This window comes from Bubalus kerabau, chromosome 2 (genome assembly GCF_029407905.1).
Source record: "Bubalus kerabau isolate K-KA32 ecotype Philippines breed swamp buffalo chromosome 2, PCC_UOA_SB_1v2, whole genome shotgun sequence".
Taxonomy (NCBI): domain Eukaryota; kingdom Metazoa; phylum Chordata; class Mammalia; order Artiodactyla; family Bovidae; genus Bubalus; species Bubalus kerabau.
Genome location: NC_073625.1, coordinates 200,318,754 through 200,341,931, shown reverse-complemented (window position 1 = coordinate 200,341,931; position 23,178 = coordinate 200,318,754). Strand labels below are relative to the sequence as shown.

Genomic DNA, 23,178 nt, shown 5'->3' with positions numbered 1-23,178 from the left:
TTTGCAACCCCGTGGATTGCGGCAGGCCAGGCTCCTCTGTCCTACCCCGTCTCCTGGACTTTGCTCATATTCATGTCCATTGAGTCATGATCCATTGAGTCAAAGGGGCTTGAGTAACTCAATGAATCTACGAGCCCTGCCACACAGGGCCACCCAAGACGGACGGGTCATACTGAAGAGTTCTGACAAAACGTGGTCCACCGCAGAAGGAAATGTCAACCCCCGCCACTATTCTTGCCCACGGATGGTATGAAGAGGCAAAAAAAAAAAGTCAACTATACCTCAATTAAAAAATAAAATTTAATGGAAAGGGAAAGAACTCTGGCAGACAGAAGGCGTTACTGGATTGTCAGCCAAGACGCACAGAGGAGCACAGCTGGATTCTGCTGCACACGGGCCCGTGGGCTGGATGGGAGTGGGCAGGTCAGAGACCCACGGGCAGCGTCACCAGGTTCAGCAGACACTCCACTCGCCTTGGAGGGATGCGTGGGGCGTGCGGAGAAAGGGGCCAGGCTGGAGAGACAGGGGATCATGCTTCTAAGCTGAGATATGCTGTGATTCAGGCAGAACTTCAGGCTGTGAACAAAGGGCATGGAAGGGATGGGGTGGGGTGTGAACGGGGCGGGAAAGAGAGGCGGGCTGAAGAGAGCTGTGAAGGGACACTGCGGCGCCAGCGATGGACGTGCCCAGGGCCCAGAAGGAAGAGCAGAGACCCAGAGGACGACCCTGCCGGGCGGGTCACCCGGCCGCACCCAGCAGCTGTCAAGCGCTTCCAGGGCTACAACTCGCCCTTCTGGTGGTGGCGTCCCACGTTCCTGAAGCTCAGGCTCAGGAAGTGGAGTTCCGCCCCAGCTGGCTGGAGGAGTTGGTGGGGCACTGGGGGTTGGGGGTGGGGGTCTTTTAAGGTTCTGCAGCAGCGGGAAACTGGGAAAGCTTGGTTCGGGGGTTGGAAAATTGGGATTGTTCTGCACGGAGGTAGCAGCTGAAATGAACTCATCTCTGAGGGGGATTTTAAAGATAAATGAAGACATCAGGGCAACGCTCTAGAACTGCTCAGATTAATAAGCAGAGGGAACCAATGGAAGAGACGCGGGCGGCGGCGCCGGGGCGGGGACAGAACAAGGCCGCTGAACGTGTCCAAGCAGGGAAGGGGGCTTCTGGGAGGTCCGCAGTGTCCGGAGCTCCAGACGCGGCTGCGGGGCAGCTCTGGACAGTCCTGCGTGGCACCAACAGCTGTCCTGCAGTGTGACAAACGTGCTCCTGAGAACCATGCACCCGGAGAAGCACACCGTGGGGCGAACACGGGTTTGGGGCACAACACTCCGCCATTCTGCAGTGACACGTTAGAAAGGGCAAGAGCAGAACACAAGTGCTGCTCTGTACTGCGTATGCCAAGTAGTTAAGGAACCAAACACACGGCCTTAAGCGTGGCAAGTGGGACCCGACCTTGGGAAAGACCCGGAGCTTCTTGTGGGAGTGGGGGGCAAGGGCTGCAGCTTGTGAACTTCTGTGAGGGGCGCGAGGAGGGGTCTGAGGTCTGATGAGAGGTTTGAACTGAGATGTAGGGGAAGAAAAGCTGTGACCAACTTAGCGTATCAAAAAGCAGACACATGATTTTGCCAACAAAGGTCCGTCTAGTCAAGGCTATGGGTTTTCCAGTGGTCATGTATGGATGTGAGAGTTGGACTGTGAAGAAAGCTGAGTGCCGAAGAATTGATGCTTTTGAACTGTGGTGTTGGAGAAGACTCTTGAGAGTCCCTTGGACAGATCCAACCAGCCCATCCTAAAGGAGATCAGTCCTGGGTGTTCACTGGAAGGACTGATGCTGAAGCTGAAACTCCAATACTTTGGCCACCTGATGCAAAGAGCTGACTCATTGGAAAAGACCCTAATGCTGGGAAAGATTGAGGGCAGGAGGAGAAGGGGACGACAGAGGATGAGATGGCTGGATGGCATCACTGACGCAATGGACATGCGTTTGGTTGGACTCCGGGAGATGGTGATGGACAGGGAGGCCTGGCGTGCTGCAGTTCATGGGGTCATGAAGAGTCAGACACGACTGAGTGACTGAATGAACTGCACTGTGGGGGTGCAGCTCAGGACGCGCGGTGACCCGATGCAGCCGGTGGCCTTCTGAGGCGCATGTGCACGCTCCGCTCACTGAGCTGCGGTGTGAGTACCCACTAGTGTTTTCTCGTGGTCAAAACGGTGCACAAGTAAAAACAAATTCGTTAAAATTGTGTTAGGTTAAAATTGTTCCCTAATGTACCACTGTCATATTCAAATAAATTTACACTTTCAAAACAGGGGTTATAACTGAGTATAAGAGCATTTCAAAAATCATGCAGTTTTCTTGTGAAGCAGAGTTTAACTCTCAGTATCTATCACGTTCAGCTGAAGGGTGCTCTTGGCACCACAGAAGCCTGCCTCCACGCTGCACTCAACTCTCTTAACAATCGTTTCTTGCCAGAGAAGAGGTGCCAAGTGCTGTAACAAATCTGGAGCAAATTATGAGTCAGGAGTGACCCAGGGCCCATATTCAGGAAGCCAAGGATTCTCTGGCTTTTCAGTATGTTCTGATCTGTCATGAAGTTCACTGCAGAGGTAGGGCCACACACACCTCGGGGTGGGGCTGTGCCTCTCACGAAACTCTGGCCTGAGCTACAGCCTGGATCTCTCAGGTACTACATTTCAGACCAAACCCCGTAGACATCCGAGACATCTAGCTGAATTTCCACACAATGAAAAGCCTCCCCTATACCATCAGTGACTCCATCTACCCCTCCTCACGCCAAAGCCAATATACTACTATATCCACACACCTATGGCTTCATCTCACAGATTAAACGTCAAGTTTTAATTAAACTGCAGTTCCTGAAGTGAGTTACCAGGTCACATAAAAGCAAAGAGATGTTAGGCTTATTATACACAGAGTAATAGAGGTTTCGAGCTTTTGGTAAAGAATCTGCCTGCAATGCAGGAGACCTGGGTTTCATCCCTAGGTCGGGAAGATCCCCTGGAGGAGGGCATGGCAACCCACTCCAGTATTCTTGCCTGGAGAATCCCAAGGACAGAGGAGCCTGGCAGGCTACAGTCCATGGGGTTGCAAAGTTGGACACGACTTTTCAACTTCACAGAAAATAAAGGTTTTGCCTATACTCACCAAGATAACCATTTGGATTTAGTATAAAACATGGAAATAAACAGCATGATGTAGTCAAAACAACCAGTTTATTGCCCTAGGTTCTTTCTTTCTCCAGTCGCTTTGTCTCCCGGTGCACTGGGATGGACCACATGTTTACATTGTGGGTATTTCTGAGAGGTACTTCCAGCATTAGCCACTAGAAGTCCTTAGTAATACACATTTGTAGGCTGGAGGAGAGGAGAAAGGGGCAAAGAGGAGAGAAAACACCATAAAGAGGAAATAAAGGAGGTGGGGGGGCGGTGCATATAGAGGAATAAAAGCAAAAAGATAAAATCACAGAGTCAGAGTTCAGAGGAACTAAAACAGTGAATGCAACAGCGTGACTTATCAAAAACCATCCATCAAATCAGATAAGAAAGTTTTATGCAGACAAGTGAATAAACAGTAACACCAGAACCAAACTTTGATGCGGAAGGAATTCACTCATATTTCAGATTAGTTGAGACTTGGCATCACTAGAAGCCTCCAAGTTCCTAAACAGGCTTTGGTGAGCTCGGGGCTGAAGCTGGGAACGACAGAACAGAGCAGGGAAGACAGAAAGGGGCTCTGGGAAGCCGGGAGTTCCACTGCATCGAGAGATTAGTGACAGAGTCAACGCACAGATCTGAGATGTTCATCCCACCGTCAATTATCAGCAAAGTTTTCAATTTTCTGCACAGTTTTACTTTCAGAAGTACACAGAATGTCAACAAGTTGAAAAGAATTTTGATCTTGCACTGCTTTCTGCATGATATTATTTGGAGAAAACAAAAATTGGTGAAAATTGAGCAATAATACAGAACCTAAACCCTAAAAAGGAACCCTGATGCAACTACAAAACTATCCAGAAAAAGTATATAATTACTACCAGTTCACGAATAACACGCCATCCTGGGCTTTTCTGTGTAGAGAGCATGTATACAGCACATTCACACGCACTCAGATGGTAACAAACGTCTTATTTCTCCATTTTATGACCAACCTCATGTGATCAGAAGTCTCCATAGGGAAGAGCTCAGGGCGTTCCATGTCATTTTTGCACATGATTTCTGTGGGAAGCCGTATTCCACATTCTCACGCTAAACAGGCTCCTTTACAGCACATGATGAGTCATTTCGCAATATGGTGACCTCAGGGGTGCACACACACCCGCATCGTCCCCCAGGGGCTCTTGGTCATAGCAGCCCCTCGACACTGTAAAAAGTTTCTCTGACTTTCCCAACTATGGTAGCGATGCGCTTAGTGACACCCTCGCACCATCTCAGCATGGAATTTACTGGAGTGCCGTCATTTCATAATGTGGTGCTAGTTTCTGCTGTGCAGCGTGGTGAATGAGCCACAGGTAGACACACACGCCCTCCCTCTTGAGCCTTCCTCCGCCGTTGTTATCCCAGCCCCAGGTCGTCACAGGGCACCGAGCTGAGCTCCCTGTGCCACAAGAAGCTTCCCACCAGCTCTGTCTCACACGTGGTCGTATACATGTCAGCGCTGCTCTATCAATCCATCCCACCCTCTCCTTCCCCCACTGGGCCCACAAGTCTGTTCTCTATGCCTGCGTCTCTATTCCTGCCCTGCAAGTCGGCTCCTCTGTACCATCTCTGTAGATTCCACACACAGCAGCATGAAGTTTGAGCCCACCGTGGGCTCATATATTCCCTGCGGTCACTAGAGCAGGAAGGTATATGAGTCTGTGAGGGCTCAGCAGCCAGGAAAGGAGCTCTCCACTGGGCCGGGTGGGCAGCAGGGGGGCTGGGGGGCTGGGATCCAGGCCTGACCACTCACTCCTGCCTTGAGTGAATGCCTGGGAATGGGAAGAGGAGGGTGGGGCCCCAGTGGGATTTCCCCGGTGCCCAAAGTGTTAAAGCTGGCGGGCTCAGAGGCTGCATTCTGGATGCGGGGGAGCAGCTCCAAAGAACGGAGGAGGTTTAAAACCTGGCTTAAGCCACCCCTGCACGAGAAAAGGGGAACTTGGTGAGCAAGCTACTTCCGGAGGCTGTATCAGGAACTCCTGGATGCTGCACAACTCTTTGAAGTCACCAAGGACCGTTTGGAGCTCCGACACGCTCATTTAAAACTATTATTACAAAATTAATTAAATTTCAAAAGATACAACTTGAATTAAAATAGTGCCACTTTTATTACCATCTCCTTATATCAAGGCTTTTCTCCAAGGGGATCAAGGTGATTTAGAAACTCCTAATTAACAGGCGGTAATTCAATCACAGTATTACTGTAAGGTTGTCATTAGTTCCTCTCAGGTCTGCAGTAGCTAAGTATAGATGTTAGTTAACAGAGGACAGCAACCAGAGACTTCTCCATAAAGAAGAGCAGTATATTTTGAGCACGGTAAAGAGTCCACAGTTCTCTGGAACGCCAGAGGAAGGAGGACGGCAAGGTTCATTTGACCGGCCAAGACGGTGTTCACGGTACAAACCCAGGCGTCCTTCCCGGGGGTGACCACAGAACTCACGTGCTCCTGCGTCTTCCGCTTTCTGAGTACAGAGGCAACTCCCCTGAGCAAGGTGGTGGGAAACCCAACCTTCTGCTTTTCACTTCAAAATTTTAAACCCGCCTTTATGAAATGCAATAACCCCACCTCCATATACGCAGCGCTGGTGCTCTGAGGTCTGAGTGCTGTGAAAATGTCCACACAGGGCGAGGTCTCAGTGCATCAAGGGCTGCACACTTCTAGCCTTCGAAGGAACACACTGGCCCGGTACTGACCACCGCGCACTGAGAGCCTCCCGTGCTCTGGGCTGCTGACGTGCGACCTCATCCCCTCTGAGGCGGTGAGACCCCGCCTGCTCCGCAGATGCAGACGCAACGTGCCGTCACAGAGCGCGCACAGGGCAGGGACCCCGCGAGCTCAGGGTACGCCCCCAGCCCCCCACTCACCGACTTCCCGGGGTGCAAGCACGCTCCCCCTCCGTCCCCCAGCGGCTAGTCCCGGCGTCTCCGTGCAACAACGGTGTCGTGCACGTGTGTTCACACCAAGCACACCTGCCCCGGGGCTGCAAGAACTCACAAAACTGAATTCACCGAGGCGTGTCCTGGGCCAAACCCCGCAGCCCACGCCTGCCGGGGGCCAGCTGCCCGGGGAGTCGGCGCACGACCCCGGGGAGAGAAGGGCAGGGTGGGGACTGGTCGCAGGGGGGGCTCGCAGTCTGCGATGCTGCGTGCAGGGTCCAGGTTTCCTCCTGGAGGCTGCGGGCGTTGGGGGTGAGGGGCGAGGCAACGCAGTGGAGGACGGGGACGTGCGGGCCAGGGACTTCGGGTGCGGCCCCCCGGGAGCCCGCGGCCCCCTGTGAGCTCACGAAGCGCTCATTCTCCGAGGACGTGTTGGGAGATTACAGAACTCTGTACACAAGCCACGTTCCCGTCCCGGGGCCTGCGCTGGGTCCGGCTGCCCTCCTGTCCGACCTCCTCACCCCTCCACTCCCCAGCCCCGAGGTGTCTCCTCCTTAAAGAGGGCGTTTCAGGAAAGACCACGCATCCTCTGGCAATGGGCAGGGGAGACTCAGGGTGTGAACAGGAGGTACATGGTGCGGGCACCTGAACCCCGGTGCCCCCTTCCCGGCCTCCAGCCCCGGGTCCTGCCATGCCCCCGCCACCTCCGCCGCGTCCTCTTCCCGGCCAGGCCCAGATGCCCCGACCACCTCAGCGTGGGCACCACTGGACCCTCTGGTACTGATTGGGGGGGCGGTCCCTGCACCCTGCGGTCCTGCCAGCCCCAAGCCTGGCCCTCCAGAGAAGGGCATTCCATGAACGCGAAGACCAGCCGAGCTCAGGGAAACTCAGGCACCCTGGGACGTAGACAGAGGGCAGGAAGGACCCGTGAGCCCTGTGTCCTCCAGACCCAGGGCGCTTTCCTTCACTCACTCCTTCAGTCATTCATAAACATATTTTGAGTGCCTGCGGCAGGCGCTGAGATTGATGGTGAGCAGGACACATGTGGTCACTGCCAGACTCAGGCCCAGATCTGGGGGAGGGAGAGAGGGGTACCTTATAAAAAGGACTCAGATCAATGGATGCGCGATTAGAGCTAGTGATGAGTCTAAGAAAGAAGCAAGGAGCGCATGTGACCCTAGAGGCCTGCCCTTCCCCGAGGGGCACAGGGTCTGCGCTTCAGTTCCAGGTGGGGGTAGCTGTTGTTTAGTCGTTCAGTCATCTCTGACTCTGCGACACCGTGGACTGTGGCCTACCAGGCTCCTCTGTCCATGGGATCCTCCGGGCAAGAATACTGGAGCAGGGCTTAAATGGCATGTGGTTAGCAAGGCCTAGATTTCATAATCGAAGAGAAAGTCCCCCTCCCCGCCTGCCTGAGGGGAAGGGGAGAGGAAGCCAGGTGTTTCCAGAAGAAAGCAGAGCCTGCCTACCCACTCTGCCAGCTCCCCTCTCACTGAAGGAGAGGCTTGATTTGACTGAGACAGGAGCAGCAGTCCTCAACTCCTTTTTTGAGTCTCATTACCAAGCAGAATCAGGATTAAACATCTTGCTAATACTGTGCAGAGGACTTAGCTACACGCTTTATTGGATTATAACACAAAATTCTGCCTGATGGCCACCACTCTTTGCTGGAACAGCACGCTGTCCTCGCAGGCACTGTGAGCAAACATGGATTTTCACAGGCTCTCCTCTCCAAGGCTTGCCTCTAATGTTTTAATTCCGACACTGACAAGTCTTACTGCTTCCAGGGCCCACTGTCTCGTCCAGGACAGAACTCGGGTGCCTTCCTCTATGGGGTGACAAGCAGAATGGTGTGCTGCGGATCCACGTTCAAAACACACCAAGTACATGATTAAAACAAAAGAAGAAGAAAAAGAAAGGAAACCTTTAAAGTCATGATTTAAGCTGCTCAAAGTGAAACTGGAAACAGTACAGCAAAATACACTGAGGACTTTTGCCCTGATTCTCATTTTGAGGGGCTGCCAAACTCTCCCTTTAAAGAAGCAGTGAACACTTCAGGTGACCGCTCGGCTCTGCTACCACCGTGCGTAAGCAGGCACGGGGTGTGTCACGGACGTGCTCGATCAGACTTTCCTCATGGACACTGAGGCTCCAATTCAATATGATTTTTACATGCCATGAACTTTTATTTTTCAATCATTTAATACATAAATTAAATGGTCCAACAAAGGTCTGTCTAGTCAAAGCCATGGTTTTTCCATTGGTCATGTACGAATGTGAGAGTTGGACTATAAAGAAAGCTGAGCACTGAAGAATTGATGCTTTTGAACTGTGGTGTTGGAGGAGACTCTTGAGAGTCCCTTGGACTGCAAGGAGATCCAACCAGTCCATTCTAAAGGAGATCAGTCCTGGGTGTTCACTGGAAGGACTGATGCTGACGCTGAAGCTCCAATACCTTGGCTACCTGATGTGAAGAACTGACTCATCTGAACAGACGCTGATGAAATGGTATGGACCTAACAGAAGCAGAAGATATTAAGAAGAGGTGGCAAGAATACACAGAAGAACTGTACAAAACAGATCTTCACGACCAAGATAATCACAATGGTGTGATAACTCACCTAGAGCCAGACATCCTGGAATGTGAAGTCAAGTGGGCCTTAGAAAGCATCACTACGAACAAAGCTAGTGGAGGTGATGGAATTCCAGTTGAGCTATTTCAAATTCTGAAAGATGATGCTGTGAAAGTGCTGCACTCAATATGCCAGCAAATTTGGAAAACTCAGCAGTGGCCACAGGACTGGAAAAGGTTAGTTTTCATTCCAATCCCAAAGAAAGGCAATGCCAAAGAATGCTCAAACTACTACACAATTACACTCATCTCACACGCTAGTAAAGTAATGCTCAAAATTCTCCAAGCCAGGCTTCAGCAATATGTGAACCATGAACTTCCAGATGTTCAAGCTGGTTTTAGAAAAGGCAGAGGAACCAGAGATCAAACTGCCAACATCTGCTGGATCATCGAAAAAGCAAGAGAGTTCCAGAAAAACATCTATTTCTGCTTTATTGACTATGCCAAAACCTTTGACTGTGTAGATCACAATAAACTGTGGAAAATTCTGAAAGACATGGGCATACCAGACCACCTGACCTGCCTCTTGAGAAACCTCTATGCAGGTCAAGAAGCAACAGTTAGAACAGGACATGGCACAACAGACTGGTTCCAAATAGGAAAAGGAATATGTCAAGGCTGTATACTATCACCCTGCTTTTTTAACTTCTATGCAGAGTACATCATGAGAAACGCTGGGCTGGAGGAAGCACAAGCTGGAATCAAGATTGCCAGGAGAAATATCAATAACCTCAGATATGCAGATGACACCACCCTTATGGCAGAAAGCAAAGAACAAAAGAACCTCTTGATGAAGGTGAAAGAGGAGAGTGAAAAAGTTGGCTTAAAGCTCAACATTCAGAAAACTAAGATCATGGCATCTGGTCCCATCACTTCATGGCAAATAGATGGGGAAACAGTGGCAACAGTGGCTGACTTTATTTTTCTGGGCTCCAAAATCAGTTCAGATGGTGATTGCAGCCATGAAATTAAAAGACGTTTACTCCTTGGAAGGAAAGTTATGACCAACCTAGACAGCATATTAAAAAGCAGAGACATTACTTTGCCAACAAAGGTCCGTCTAGTCAAGGCTATGGTTTTTCCAGTGGTCATGTATGGATGTGAGAGTTGGAGTATAAAGAAAGCTGAGCGCTGACGAATTGATGCTTTTGAACTGTGGTGTTAGAGAAGATTCTTGAGAGTCCCTTGGACTGTAAGGAGATCCAACCAGTCCATTATCAAGGAGATCAGTCCTGGGTTCATTGGAAGGACTGATGTTGAAGCTGAAACTCCAATACTTTGGCTACCTGATGTGAAGAGCTGACTCATATGAAAAGACCCTGATGCTGGAAAAGACTGAGGGCAGGAGGAGAAGAGGATGACAGAGGATGAGAGGGTTGGATGGCATCACCCATTCAATGGAGATGAATTTGAGTAAGCTCTGGGAGATGGTGATAGGGAATTCTGGCATGCTGCAGTCCATGGGGTCGCAAAGAGTCCATCATGACAGAGCGACTGAACTGGACTGAATATGTAAACACTGTTTTAAGCCTGGAGCCCATACACAAACAGGTGGTGCCAGCCCAGCCCACTGACCAGCGCTGCCTGACTGCTGACTGACTTTACTGCACAGCAGAAACTAACACAACCCAATAGGGTAAAGCAGCGATACTCCAATTAAAAACAGAAAAGTCTCACTTGGTAATACTGGACTAAAAGTATTAAAGAGAATATAGTTTGACATGCTACATGCACATTTCAGAAAAGAACAGGCAAAATCAAGTGCAATTAGTATTTTTAAAGGATAAACATATAAGTTTTATGTATATAAAGGAGAAATTTGGTTACAGAGAATTTGTTGTTGTTGTTCAGTCAACTCTTTGTGACCCCATGGACAGCAGCATGCCAGGCCTCCTGTCCCTCACCATCTCCCAAAGTTTGCCCAAGTTCATGTCCATTGCATTGGTGATGCCATCCAGCCATCTCATCCTCTGATGCCCCCTTTCCTCCTGCCTTCAGTCTTTCCTAGGATCAGGGACTTTTCCAATGAGTCAGCTGTTCAAATCAGGTGACCAAAATACTGGAGCTTCAGCTTCAGCATCAGTCCTTCTAATGAGTATTCAGGGTTGATCTCCCTTAAGACTGACTGGTTTGATCTCCCTGCTGTCCAAGGGACACTCAGGAGTCTTCTCCAGCACCATAGTTAGAAGGCATCAATTCTTTTGCACTCTGCCTTCTTTATGGTCCATCTCTCACAACCCTACGTGATCACTGGGAAGACCGTAGCCTTCACTATATGGGCCTTTGTCGGCAGAGTAATGTGTCTGCTTTTCAGCACGCTGAAAACGTTTCTAGGTTCGTCATCGCTTTCCTGCCGAAAAGCAATCTTCTTCTGGTTTCATGGCTGCAGTCACCATCTGCAGCGATTTCGGAGCCAAGAAGGGGAAATCTGTCACTACTTCCACCTTTTCCCCTTCTATCTGCCATGAAGTAATGGGGCCGGAGGCCATGATCTTAATTTTTTTTTAATATTTAGTTTTAAGCCGGCTCTTTCACTCTCCTCCTTCCCCCTCATCAAGAGGCTCTTTAGTTGCTCTTGGCTTTTGGCCATTAGAGTGGTACCACCCACGTATCTGAGGTTGTTGACTTTTCACAGGTTAGCTTTAGGAAATCAACTAAAATTTAGTTACTACCGTCTTGGCTGCATTTAGCTCAATACTCAAAATAGCCAAGACTACTCACAAAGATTTTTTTTCTTTTGCTTTAGGCACCAGATGAGTGATTATTTAAAACTAAAATTATTTTTCTGTCATATAATGACATAAAGTATATGTCATCTGGACTTCCCTGGTGACTCAGATGGTAAAGCATCTGCCTACAATGCAGGAGACCCGGCTTCAATCCCTGGGTTGGGAAGATCCCCTGGAGAAGGAAATGGCAACCCACTCTAGTATTCTTGCCTAGAAAATCCCATGGACGGAGGAGCCTGGTAAGCTACAGTCCATAGGGTTGCAAAGAGTCAGAGACAACTGAGCAACTTCACTTTCACTTTCTTTCTTTCAGTGACGTAACTGACGTGCCACACTCCATTTGCCCTCTCTAATGTAGGAGTGCCATAATTATAAAGAAAACTAGAATAATCAACACTAATTTCAAAGGAAATAAAGATTTCCATAAGTGGACAAAGGATCTATAAAAGATAAAAAATCTCCACATAAAAACCTGTAACAGTCCTAAAGATTTGACTAATATTAAACGCAGTAGGAAAATAGATGTTTTAAACTACTTAACATGTTATTTTTAAGTTAACAGATAATTAAGCTTGTAGAGTTAAACTTAACTCCTAACACATCACATTGTCCACCCACTGAGTTGACTGGGAGAGTAATTTTCTTATGGTTCAGAATTTTAAATGCCTTAATTAAGTTAGAAAAGACTTTAAAACCATTATGAAGTGCTATTTTTATCCCTGATAAATTCGTGTGGAAATAAAATCAGATTTTTGGTGTCAAGGGTGGTTATTTTAGTGGGGTGAGTGGCATTAATTATTTCCCTGCAATCTGGGGGAATATGAGTGAACAGAATGAAAACCAGGAGCTGTTAGAACAGAATCCTGGGTGACGGATCCTGCGGTCCTGGTGGCACAGTGGCTGGTGTGTGTGGTGGGGAGTTACCACCAGACACGTCCCCACTACAGGCGTTGGGTTAGCCTTCCCCTCCACACAGAAACAGGAAGGGATGAATCCACGGGCAGTGCTAGATTTCACTTCTCTATAAACCTGAGGTCAAATGTTACATGTCAACAAAACATAGGCTTAAAATATACAAACTACCAAATGCTACTGACAGGAGAACATCTAGCTGCAGAGAAAAATTACTGCTACCTCATTATTCAGAAGATTGTGGAAAAACACCTTTTAAAACATTTTCAGGTCATAACTAGGGGCATAAGAGACAGGAAAAATGTTCAGAAATGAGTATATCTTACTGTCAAGAAGTGATGTCTGAGGCGACCCAAGTAAGTGTCAACAATTACATGTAGTACTCAAGAAACGATCTGAAACGTATGATTTTCATAGAGCTTCATATCTTCCTATAGCTTTCATATAGCTTCATATTCTCATATAGCTTCACGTTCACAGAGCAGATTCCATCCAAATTATCCCATTTCTTAGAAGAGCTGTCTTCTAAAATGTGATTGTACATCCAGAGAATATGTGTCCACGAAAACAGAGGAGTTCATCCCTGCATTTACAAACTAATCTATGAACAACCACTAACCATTTTCTACCTGTATCCAAGTAATTTCAATCTTTCCAACTCAGCTACAAATGGGACTTGCAACACTGTCGAACTTCTCAGTGGAAAAGCATTTGCTGTTCTAAACTACACAAGAATGGATATTGATAAATCACATCAATCTGACGAACAAATCCTGCATTTGCAAAGTCAGGCAATGATATCAGAACATTGAGATGCTACACAAAATTCTGTTATCCCTGAAACTTATCGTCTTTCTCAACTCCAACGTGGATACAGTGATGGGACACAACAAAATATTAAACCGTTCATCCTTTTGATGAATCTTTGACAAAAGAAAAATACTTCTGGAAAAAAAGCCTACCTGTGTGACTCTTACTGGCTAGTTGTAGTCAGCACTGTTAAAATAATCACTTGGGCAAAACGTCCCCATTTAACCGGCTGGAGAATGTTCTGAATCCTGCACGGAGCCAGATGGCAGGGCCAACCACAGGCTCAGGTGGCAAAGCGAGTCACTGTCCCCGCTGGGATGAAGAATCACCAGGGGTTCGTGTCCCCAGCTCCCCACGTGGTCAGAAACCACCATCCCAGGAAGACCAAGATGAACAGTGAAGGTGCAGTTCCTGGGTCCTCCAAGGGTTCTGTCCCAGGGCCCTGCAAGCTTATGGTGAAGGAGAGAACACACTGACCTCTCAAAGTGGCCAGAACAGGCTGGCACGGCCCCCTCGGCCTCCACAGCACAGGCCAGAGGGCCAAGGAGAGACGCGGTTCCCTTCTGGGCCCAAGACCATGGCAAGCCAGCGGGCTCCCGGACCGGGGTGGAGGTGGAGAAGTGGGCTGAAACAGCGGTGAGCCCTGAAGGACAGGTTCTAGGTGGGCCAGACTTCACTCGTGTGGCTCTGAAAGGGTTCAGAACTCACACACTGCTAAAGACACACAAAGTATCACACGCTGAAAGCCAATTCAGTCCTCCATTTCTGGACTGTCACTTTTCTGGTTTGAAAGGATCTACAAAGCTGGCTGTAGACACAGCACCTCGCTGTGGACACCACCCCAGTGAACACAAACTTCAAGACGTCAAACAGATTCTGGAAGCTTTAAAAAAAAGCACTCTCTTTAAAGGAAGGGTTGTATATTATTCATGGTGTTTGATGTGTGTTTCAATAGCAAATCAAATGTCAAACAAATTCTACAAGCTTTAAAAAGCACTCTCTTTTAAGGGAGGGTTGTATATAATTCATGGGGCTTGATGTATGTTTCAATAGCAAATCAAATTTTAATCCTGGAAAACTTCAAGTGCTAGCAGACTATATGCATGAGATACACGCCCTGAAAATTATTTCCCTGCCCCTTTTTCCCTCGCTTGGCAATTTCTATGCTTAACGTAGGTGCTTTATCAATCCCAACACACCGAAAGGAGGTCACATGCCCAAGACGCTCTAAGAAGAATGTTACTGGCCTAACAACAGCAAAGTATCGACTCCCTTTGTCTTCACCGTCATCACGTAACCCTAAGTTCTTAAAGCTGGCACTGCTAACTCTGCCTCAACACCCGGGTCTCCCTCTAGGTGCTATCTGGGGAGGTCTGTCTTTCTGGGAATCCAGGAGGTGACGTGCCATGGGGACCGAGCCACCGCGAGCCGCGTGGGGACCGCAGGGGAGTGTAACAGGAGAGGGCAAGGGTGTTTTTCTCCCAGACGCACTGCCATAGGTTATAAATCATTTGCCCTGGGGGCTTTCCACCTACTCAAACAGTGAGTTTCACAGGCTGGGTGAAAAGAAAGAAACAAAAACAGCTATTTCATAAAAACAGAGACACTTCTCGGTTCTAAAGGCCAAATTAGATTTTCATTTGGGTTCCCACCAAAACGACAGAATTGAAAGTCAGGATTTGTCAAGAAGAAACTCTTGTCTAGATTAATCTAACATCGCAAGACTCAACCCAGGCGGATCCCAGAGCATCAGCCTTAGGGGAGAGGAAACGCCCCCACTGCCCAGGGCTGGGCCCGGGGTCTGCAGCCCTAAGGGAGGACGCGGGGAGCCGCCCCTGGAGCCCTGCGCACGGAGCCAGGAGACCCGGCGCGGACCAGCCCCAGGGGCAGGGCAGGGTGGTGCGCACGGGAGGCCCGGCCTTAGAAAGGACACAGAAGGGAGCCTCGGCCGCCGCCCGCTCCCCAACCAACAGCGCCTCTCGGAGGGGCTGAGGGACTCAGAGTCGGAGAGGCCCGGCAGTTTAACCGCGGAGCTGAGCGATGACAAGCCAAAGCGCATCAGTGAACTGATGGACCAGGTTCACCAAGGGGAGCTAAACGGAGGGACGGCCGCCTGGCCCTCCGAGAGCCCCGCCCCACAGGCGGAGGTTAGGGTTAGAAGGGGTGACGCCCCGGAAGCTCATCCAGTCCTGTCTGCGCAGAGCCCGACGGCGGCAGGGAGCCGGCGGAACGCACCAGGATAAGGCGGCCAGCGCGTCCCCAGCCTCGCCAGGCCAGGAAAGCCACGTCTGTTCCCGACCGAGCGCGCGCCGCATTCTGCAGACGCACACAAGTTGCGAGAGGTCCTGGTGGGTCTCGGATGGAAGCACTCGGCAAACACCGTAAGGAGGCATCTTCAGCCTCTGAAGGAAACAAACTTTCTCGTCAAAAAGAGGATGTATTGGTCAACAATAAATGCTGAAGGAACAGTACCAGAGCAAAATCCCGTATTCAGAGGAGAAGCTGACGTGGACACGGGATGCAATCCGTCAGCTCGTTCACAGAAGTGAAGGGACCGCCGTGCTCCAGCGATCTTGGTTTTATCAGAAATCTCGTCGTGTTCCTCTGCATAAGGCAGAAGAAAATAAACTTGAAAATAAAGTTCCCTTTTCCGGAGCTTCAAGTCTCAGGAGCTTTTCTTGAAGAGCTTTAGATATATTTTATACGCATTTCCTGCTAGAGTCAGTGAAATAAAGTGTTCAAGAAATAAGCAATCTGGGACGTCTCTGGCCGTCCAGTGGTTAAGAATCTGCCTGCCAGTGCCAGGGGCGTGGGTTTGGTCCCTGGTCCGGGAAGATCCCACATGCCCTGGGGCAAGGAAGCCCGTGGGCCACAACTACTGAAGCCCGTGTGCCCCAGAGTCTGTGTTCCCCAAAAGAGAGACCACCCCAAGGAGAAGCCTGCACACTCCTAGAGAACAGCCCCTGTTCGCCCCAACTAGAGAAAACCCTCAGGCAACAGCGAAGATCCAGGACACCCAATACACAAGCAAACAAGCTTGTTTGCTCTCTCTGAAAAGCAACAGCAAGGTGCTAATGGAGAAGCCAGAGCAGACCCCCCAGTGCCGTGTCCCAGCCCCCGTCCGGCAGCCGCCGCCCCGGTGCTGGTTCACAGGAAATCCAGCCGCAGGCTCCTGCGTCTCGCCTGCCGACACGGGGCCACTGCCCGGGGTCACTTGGGAGGCCAGGCCTCCGGTGCAGCCGGGGACACCAGGCCGCTCAGGCCCGTTTACCGCTTCCCGTCTGGAGACAGCAGTCGACGAGCTGGGGGAATGCGTTAAGGTCTGCGTCTCCGTCCTCCCGGACAGATGGGCTGGGCATCACACGGCACCGGGAAACACTGCAGCCGCTGAAGGCGCTTCCGGGGCAGCGGCTAGCCCCTACCAGCCTACTTTTCCCCAGTCGCTCTCACGGAGTGTCTGGGGTCTGCATGTGTGTGTTTAGGAGCACGTCTACATAGGCGTCCTTCGACGGTTTCTGTGGAGACGCTGGAAAGGAGAAAAGCGGAGGAAGAGACCCGGTCGTGCGATCATCACCACCCGCTCCCAGTAAAGCGCCCTCTTCTCGAGGCATCTCGGTCTCTCTGCTCCCGGAAGCTGAGGGCAGCCTCTGCGTCTGATCTGATGGGACAGGGGACGCCATCCGCACACCCAGCCTTTAAACATCTCCTTCCCTTCCCGCGGGCTTGGCCGTCGCTCTGAAGTAGGTCAGCTGTGTGGTTCTGATGATTCCAGAGAAACTGCTTGTGGAAGCCTCAGTGGCTAGGCCGCCTCCTCTGAATTAAACTAGAGCCTCTGGGTTTCTGCTCTTGCCCCTGTAGCAGGGTATATCCGCCTTTCCCCTAATCTTTCCCCCCACCCTCTTTTTAGCTCAGTCTTAGCCCAAGGCATAATGTTCTGTTTTTCCACAGTTATAAAAATTGGGACAGTTGACACAGCCAATTAAAAGATGCTTTTAATGTCAGGTTCTGAGGCAGAAGTGTGATAAAAGGAGCCACAGAGGAGAAGGGGATCAATGGTAACCTTATTACAGATCATCTCTGCTTGGTCCAGATGGGCCAGCTTCATCGATCATCAAGTGTGATTTCTCTCTTCCCTGCGTCAGGCAGTGGCCAGACCAAATACAGGAACCCATACCAACAACACTTAGCAGAGCACGCTTGACGCTGGCTTGTCTGTGTAAGGAAAAAAACCCTTCACTGCACGTCTTTTATTTAAAGGACTTTGCTTTATCGAAGAAATATGCAAAGCCATGAGGTAGAAGGGACTACTTATAGCTTATGTAAAAATATTCACAGTGAGCAAACATGCTCTTAGACAAAGCAATGTGTTCTTTCTTTTTTTAAACACTAAAAAAATGCTGTTCTCTACTGGATAAATGGATTCCCCAGAGAGTGCTCTCTTAATTAAGCGTGAAGGCAATTAAAATCAGGATTTTTGCAGAGCTTTAAAAGATGGAAACAAATTAACTTAAAACAGAAAGTGGAGACAAAGGAACTACACTGACAGGAATGAATTCATGGGTATCTCCCAGTGGGTATCTCCCAGCAGATGGCGGCCACTAGTCCATTGCTGAGCGTCAACAACCGCGCTGTCTCTGACCGAGCGGGGCGTCCTCTCCCCTCCGTTTTCCCCTTCTCTCCTCTCATTCCCCACGAATTCATCGTCAGTTTAATGACAATGACTGAACCATATTGCAGAGTGCAGAAACATGGTAGCAAAATCAGGAAAAACACCTTTTTCTTTGAAAAATGTTTGCATGATAAGGACACTTAACATGAGTTAAGTGTCTACCCTCTTAACCTGCTCCGGGGATAACACGCTGCTGCTGACTAGAGGCATGCGTGGTGCACACGTCTTCAGTGAGACAGCTTCGGAACTAAAATTTCATGCCTGGTAATTAATAACGTCCCATTTCCCTCTCCTCCTAGGCCCTGATAATGACCATTCTAGTCTCTGATTTTATGAACTTGACTACATTTGATACCTCACATATGTGGAATCCTGCAGGGCTTGTCTTTTTGTATCCAGTTTATTTCCCTGAGAAAACAGCCCTCAAAGACCAACGAAAAAATTGTAAGGAGAACTTTCTTTTCATGTAACTCTCACAAAATATTTAAACTTCCAATGTTTTCTGTTGAGGAAGAATGTTGACATCTTGGTCTCTATGTATTAGTACAGATCTCAATTTTTTTTTTTTTAACTAAGCATAAAGTAGTTGGTAAATCGGAAACAAGCAGTAAGAGCTGGGGAACTGAATCAGCACTTTCATCAACATTAAAGGGTAAACATCATTTTGGCATAAAACAGTGATGGATGAAGTCACGTTGATGGGAGAGGGGAGGTGTCCTAAACCCTGGGGAGATCATTCCAGGAGCGCTGGGTGTCATGGAGGACCCACACACTCACCAGAGTTTCTTACTCGGGTTACATAATCCTGATCTTCAACCCAGGCTTTAAACCCACAAGAGAACAAGTTCAACCGTGGTATTTGATTCTCAGCAGGTGATGCATTCAAGTTCATTTACATAGGCTCTGAGTAAAATCTTCAAATTTTCTGTCTCTGAAGTAATAATATAAAAGATATACTTGTCATCAGATTCCTTTGAGTGGAACTTAATCTACTGAACACAGTCCTCCCTATTTTAAGCTCATCAAAGCTGCCTTTTAACATAAACCAAGGGACTTCCCTGGGGGTCCAGAGGTTAAGAATCGACCTTCCCATGCAGGGGACCTGGGTTCAATCCCTGGTTGGGGAACTAAGATCCCACAAGTTGTGTGGCAACTAAGTCCATGTGCTGTGAGCCACAACTAGAGAGAAGCCCCAGTGGTGCAATTTGATAGTCTAAAATAAATACTAAAAAAAAAAAAAAAATACACCAAGGTACGCACAATGAGTTGTTCTCCGCCTTCAGGGGGGAACAAGAATCAGAAATAAGTTACCTGGGACTTCACGAGCCCCACGTGAACCATTTCAGATCATGATTATTGGAGCTATTTGGGCTTTATGGGCAGACTCATCATTCATCTACAAACTGCACACACAGCTCATTTTCCTGATCTGGACTATGGAGGATATACTGGACAAAGAGACTAGCCAGGCCCTAACGCTGGTTCTGACGTTAGCACGATGCACCCGTGTTCCCATTTTCTCATCTGCACGATAAAGGCGGGTGACCTCTGAGCTCTCCCTCACCCAGCCCTCTCACAGCCCCAAATCCTGACTCTGTGCGTGGCCCCTGATTGCTCAAAAATGTGCAGGAACTCCCCCGGCCCACGTGTCAGTTTCCCAGGACATGTGCTTCCCATTCCTGAGCGTGTTTCACTCTGTGAACCCGCCTGCTACAGTCTTCCTTCTTACTTTTCACCTGCCGAAGTCTGACTCATTCATAAAGGTCAAGCTCAAAGGCCAATGTTTCCTTGAAGCCGGTCCAGGCCCAAAACTTTAAACTGACCTTTCTCTCTCACAAACATCCAAATAATTTGTTTCAGTTCAGTTCAGTTCAGTCACTCAGTCGTGTCCAACTCTCTGCAACCCCATGGACTGTAGCACACCAGGCCACACTGTCCATCACCAACTCCCGAGCTTGCTCAAACTCATGTCCATTGAGTCGGTGATGCCATCCAACCATCTCATCCTCTGTCGTCCCCTTCTCCTCCCACCTTCAATCTTTCCCAGCATCAGGGTCTTTTCAAATGAGTCTTTTCAAAATCATTTACATATTTTAAAATATCTAGCACCTCTCCTCTCACTATCTAGGGATACACGTCCTCTCTTCCCCTAAGTTGTAACCTCCTCCAGGGAAGAAAATCCCCCTTGTTGTGACCACACGGCAGCTCCCACTCTGCAGACCAGCCCCTCTTAATTTCTAGCCCATCTGCCTGGTTTAAGAAGCTGTCTGAGCTTGACTTCTTCCTCTGCTCCCGAGAGACGCTGACACCCACCTTCCCGAGTGAGGTCCCAGCCTTGAACCTCACCACTTCCAGGACCCAAGGAGGATCTACAAATAGGATAAGACAAACCATTCTGGACCATTCTGAAGACTTGTCTGTTGGTGGGAATCATAAGGGCCTTCAGGACACTCTGGGGGCCATGGGCAGGGTTATCACACAACTGATTATCTAAACAGGGACACTTGGAAAGGTTAAAGGGAGGGCTGTTCACAATCACGCTGGGGCCGGAGGTGTGCAGACAGGCTCTGTGCCCCTTCCTGCCTCCACACTGCACACAAGGTCACAGTCAGCCCCTTCCCTGCCTCTCCGTGTTCACAGAGATGGGCACATTTCAGCCACCCGAGTTCATTCATGAGAGTTTACACACAGGAAAGGGACCACCATCTTGACAGCGTAAGTACATGTTCCAGCCGCCCTAGGTGATGGCACCTGCCCCTGCTTGCTGGGGGCACCTCCAGGGCAAAGACGCGCAGTAAGGCAGGACTTGGCGAGGGAGGGAGCATCTCTCACACCACACCTACACTTGGAGTCGTCAAACTACAAAGGGGAAGTCAACAGAAGAAAATAAGATCTTATTTGGAGTCTTCAGACTATAAATGGGAAGTCAGCAAAATGAAATAAGATCTTATTTCCAAGGCTAATTTTGGGTTAAGCTCAATATAACACTACAAAAATAGAGGCTATCCAAGACCTTACTACATTTCCCATCAATATTTCATCTATTCTTTAGCTAGCTTTAATAAATTAACTGTCACAAGGTGAGAAGTAATTAAGTCACTAATAAATGGACTATAAAATATTACAAGAGCTATACTATTGCTGTAACAATGTGACAATTTTTAACTGCAAATTATAAAAATTTGAATTTACTTTTAAGTACTTTATGGCTTAGTTTATCAGGGGGAATTAAAAATAGAACAAATCACTAAAACTAGGGGTATAACACAGCCCAGATATTTAAACATTATGTAAGACTAATTTCACAACTTTAAAAATTCAAGCAAGCTAATTGTCTTATCATTTCTGCAACAACACAATTATAAAGTCACAAGCAAATTGGAATTACATAGTAAGTGTTATCATCCACCAGCCCAGGGAGAGGGTAGGGTGGGGAAGCAAGGGGGTACTGAGAGACTCCTGTGCCAAGTACTGTGGTCGGTGCTGTGTCAACCTCACCAGGATCCCTCCTGCTCTGCCCCCAGCCCGGACCAGGTCCTGGTACCAGCCCTCACTCAGCTCTCACCTCCATGGGGCATCACAGCCCACCCTCAGGAGGGTCCTGTTAAAAAGGTTACCAGGAAGAAATGGTGCTGTGAGACCCGTGAAACACCTGAGCGGGTAAGTCATCTCAGATGCTGGCCAACGACACAGATCTGCAAAACAGCTAACAATTCTATTTGTGGCTTAAGGTTTAAAAGCATTTACAGATATCAGCTACTTCTATTGGCTTCTCATAAAACTAACCAGGCAGCCTGAGTCGCAGCATGGAAGGGTTCTTTAGACTTCTCCATTTTTCCTATCTTTCCCTTTTCCCCTCAAAGTAATCTCAGCAGGAGCTTCTTATGTTTTTCCCTCCAGCTGCCATCCTAGCAGACAGGACAGCTCCCCTGTGTTCATGCCTGCGGCTGTTCCAGCACCCAGCACGGAGCATCCCCCCCGACCCCGAGGTCCACAGACAGCTCTGCCCCGCTGCCCTCCCATCGGGGGTGACTGCCACTCCCCGCAGCACGCCTGCAGTGTCCACTGTTCGGTCCTTATTTATCTGACGTCCCCATGAGCTCTAAGCTGGAAAGAGCAGGAGATAGCAAGCATCGGCATCAAACGCCACTTTTTTTCTTAAGCTAATGAACTGATGAGCTGTTGGAAACACTGCATTCTTATTATTGGTGGGAATGTAAACTGGTCCAGTTACTAGGGAAAACGGCAAGGAAGATCCTCAAAGAATGAAAAATAGAACTAGCGTAGGATCCAGCAATTCCACTTCTTGGAACATATCCAAAGGAAATGAAAGTATTAACTCAAAAAGATATCTGCACCCCATGTTCACAGCAGCATTATTTACAACAGCCAAGACGTGGATACAACCCAAGTGTCTATCAATAGATAAAGGAGCTGTGAGACATACAGATATATGCATACACATGTCTTATATATATATATATAAATATTAATCACAAAAAACGAAGCGATCCTACGATTTGCTACAACACAGATGAACCCTGAAGGCACATGTATAAATAAGTCAGAAAACGCTGTACGACCTCTCTTACATGTGGAAAGTAAAACAGAAACAAAAAGCCAAACTGATGGAAAAAGAGATGGGGCTTGTGGTCACCAGAAGTGGAGAACTGAGAACCTAAGGAGAGCAGTCAAAGGGCAGACGTTTCCAGTTACAAGACAAAGACGTCCTGGGAATGAAACGGACAAGATGACTGATACTCAGGAAATTTGTCAAGAGAGAAAACTAAGAGCTCTCATCACAAGAAAAAAATTTTCCCTTCTTTATTTTTTAAATTATATCTATTTAAGGAGATGGATGTTCGCTGAGCCCATTGTAATCATTTCACAATACGTGTCAATCAGACCATCAGGCAGCACACCTTAAACTTACATATGAAAGTCAAGTATTTCTCAACAAAACTGGGGAAAGAAGAAAAAAAACACTGCATTGTTCTGATTTGCACTTCCAAACCTTATTCACCCAAAGACATCAGTGAATAAGGCCAAGAACAAAAATACTTCCCTAACTTTTGCTTTAGGAAATAGTACTCCATGGCAAGTCAATGCAAGAAACAGGGCACGCTACGCCCTTCAGCCTTTGGAAGGCCACTGCCAGCAAACAAAAGGCCCCACGTAGTCCCGAAGAGAGGACATCTGATTGATTTTACTCAAAACCAGTATTTCCCTAAATTATTTCAACACGGAATCTTTTCTCCCTGGGGACACATTAACATCCTAAGAAACCAAGGCTCCTCAGCACACTGTGTGGGAAATACTGATCGAAAGCCTTTTT

General features: G+C 48.5%; 1 protein-coding gene across 3 annotated transcripts in view; it reads right to left on the bottom strand.

The window, feature by feature from the left end:
• PLCL2 (phospholipase C like 2) overlaps positions 1-23,178 on the bottom strand; it is a 210,436-nt gene that overhangs the window by 61,924 nt on the left and 125,334 nt on the right. The window lies entirely within an intron of this gene.